This window comes from Melanotaenia boesemani, chromosome 1, assembly GCF_017639745.1.
Source record: "Melanotaenia boesemani isolate fMelBoe1 chromosome 1, fMelBoe1.pri, whole genome shotgun sequence".
NCBI lineage: Eukaryota > Metazoa > Chordata > Actinopteri > Atheriniformes > Melanotaeniidae > Melanotaenia > Melanotaenia boesemani.
Window position 1 is genome coordinate 8338817 of NC_055682.1, and position 3483 is coordinate 8342299.

Consider the following 3483-nt stretch of genomic DNA (forward strand, 5'->3'; position numbering starts at 1 on the left):
GGAAAACAAACATTTGCTTTTGCAATGTTTTGTTATGAGTTATGTACTGTGGTTGAACAAACAATGCATCATTTGTTCGTAAAATACATTGTTTTTCCATGTTTTTGTGACCTGTCCCTTGTAGTGGACTTTGGGGTTTGTGTTATAAAGAACATGAATATGTAATGTCATGATATTGAGTTTATTTTTATATGGCTACGATGTAATCCTTAATCCTGAACAAGATCTTTGTTGTTGCTGTTGTTGGTGATAGTGTTTTTTAATAAATTAATTTAAAGGATGAACGATTTTTAGGTCTTAGACTCATGTCCTGCACAGGAGACAGAAATGAATTGCAGGGTCACTGTAATCCAGAGAAAAAATGAATAATAATGATAAATAATTACAAAAAGTATTATACTGATACACCTCTATTTCCCTCACTGGAATATCTGCTGCACTGCATAAGTCATGACCTAGATATGTATTTTCTTCACATATAGTATAATCCCAGAAATATTGCACACTTTCCCAGACAGTAATGAGGATATATCCAGTGAGTTATCATATTTTGAATGAGGCTTTTTGATAAAAAAAAAAATATGTATCATAAACTTTTCTTTATTGAATTTGAATTTCTTTACAACCACTACCCTGTAAAATTAGATTAACTGTAGAACATACTGCATCTTTCTTGCATGGGCTTTTGGAGAATAGCACAAACACAAACAAAGCCAATTACGAGTTACTGCATAGTTTTTGTCACAATCTAGCTTTTGTATCTGAAGTTAGTCACTCAAGGATCTAAGATATTGATTGGAAAATGAAACCAGCACATTTTAGCCTAGTTGTTTTACATGGAAATGATATTTCCGTTTTTGGATTAACGGCAGTGTCTATACAATAACAGTACAGTTACCTGGTAATCTTCTGCCAGCAACTTGTTTTTTTACAGATCATTTTCTTAAAGTAAAAGATTTTACTAAAACACTTGGCTCCACGACTTAGTGTAGGAATGAGATCTGAAATGATTTGTTTTTTGTGTGTCCCAAAGGACGTTAAAGAGGAGACTGAAATCACTTTTGTGAACTCTGATTCCCAGCAGATTCTATCATTAATTCCCTCATGAGCAGTGATTCTTTCAATAGAAGCTAGTCTGGGCATTACATCCAGAAGTTTACTTTAAAGGACAGAAACTGTTGCACCTCGGAAGTGAAGTGTTACTGTGTTTACAAAATGAGTATTTCAAATTATGGAATCAATGATAATTATAGTAGGTGGGAAGAGAGGATGGGGAGAGGTAGAAGGTGACCATGACTGGGAACGCAGATGGCTGCTTGCTAAGGCAGGTTCAGTGTCCAGGCTGGCGAGGCTGGGCTGAGGATATCTTATAGGATTTGGTTATAGGAAGAGGACCCCAACAGCCTGATGACAGCCTCCTTCAGCAGCCAGCAACGATCCTTACTGTTGTGGAGTGGCAAGTCCATAAACGTTGGCTGTTGGTGGAGATTATGCAGGGATATCTAACTAATACAAGGCAGGAGCCTGGTTTTAGATTGATGAACTGCTAGAGCATCACTGGGGTGGTTTGGACCCTCCTGGCTGTGAAGAACTTAAATCCAAACTATTCTGGTGGTCTCTGTGTTTTATCACCTCAGTCCAAGATGACTGTTGGGTAAAGGCTCGGTTCAGTGTGGAGGGGTGTACCCTTGCCTTGGTCTAGTCCCCGCAGAGTTGTTAGGACCATCAGGAGGTCCTGGCATAACTGGTCCTGATCCTGGTCATCAAAGATGGTTGACCACGGCATCTGCATTCAATACACAGACAGTGTTGTGGGAACGGCCATCAACTGTCAGTCCTTCTTGATCAGCTGGCAAGATGCAACATAGCTGGTCAGGGGAGAGTGGTTACCATGTCTGATACAATGGGACACAACATCAAGTTTGGGGTTGAAGCCACAAGGAGAGTGTTCCAGAAATAAAATTCTTTTAAATGTAATTTTAATCTGTTTTTAAGTAGTAAATATTATCTTTTTATTTGTTTGATTTAGAATGACTGGAAGTATCAAACAACTTGGTATTCAGATCACAAATAAAAGAATCTGCACCGAATCCAAGGAAAGATTCCAGCTTCCTGTGATGATATGACACCTGTATAAACTGGCATTTTGGGCAGCAGGGTTCACAGTTATTCTTCTGTGTCCACACTTCTTGTCTTCCAGCTATATGCTTCCTTAATTTCCTTCATTGTCCAATTTCCAGTGTTAGAGGTGTGCCCAGTGGATCGAAGAGCAGTTCATCACTGAAACAGCTTGAAACAACAATTTTCTTCCTCTTCCAGCTCTGTGCAGCCCCCGGCTGTCAACTCATCACCACAAGAGAATGAATAAATAAGTAATGGGGGTGTGGTTGCCCTGTAGGCTGAAATGTTTTCTTCCTTGACAAAGCCTTGGGGCATCAGAGCAGACCCGACTTGCTCAGGACTTCCCCTAATCAGCTGCTGTCCATCACAGCCGCCCCCACTCTACTGCTGCTGAGTCTGCTGATACACAGAACAAGTACAGCGCAGGAGCTGCTCACCCACCAGCACTGGCACTGCCTCTGCCAGACTTCGTTCTCTGAAAACACACAAATTACCTCCGTCAGTGAGGCATGCTCCAGGGCATCATTTAATTGGCAGATACTGAGTGACGTCTACCACTCTATTTCTTCATCGCAGTGAGAAAGAAATACACAAACTCAAACACTCAACTTGAAGGAGGAGGAATTAACCTTGCCCCACCCACACATTCTACTTTCCTAACCTAATTCCAAAACCTGGGAAAATCTACACTTAAAACATTTTTACTATTTGGTGTCTTTTTGGTTGACCTAATCTAGCACCACACCACTCACAACCAATTGTCAAAGCAACTACATATGCTTTTGTGTGACCTTGACTGAAAGTAAAGTAAACTGCCAAATTTAGGTGTGGAAAATAAAACCACTGCAGTCGAACTGAACAAATTTTACTAGCTTCAAAAGCTCACAACAATTACTGATCTACATTGAAGGTTTAAGTTGGCTCTTTCAAACAACATGAAATGAAAAACACATGGAATTAGCAGCTTGCACATGGAGACGAATCAAAGCTTTTCAAGTCCTGCCCAGTATTGCTCTAGTTAATTAATAATTCTAATTTATCTTTTACAAGATGCCATGCCAAGAAGAAAGAACACACAACCAGCTGGATGTCTGTCATTTTCCTCCTTTGCTTTTGTCACATTCTTCTTTGTTATAATTCAATGACACAGCTATGACATCATGTTGTTACGTAGCTGACGCATCTACAGCTTATACCCCTCATTCCCAACATGCCAGGTAAGGGTACAGTTTATTGTACTAAATTGCACCAAATCGCCCTGCCCTGAGTTGGACCCCTTAAAGTGTAAAGGGGGGCTTTAGATAACTCTTCTTATGTAAATTCATTGACTTCATCTCAGTTCTGTAACATTTAAATTCCTCC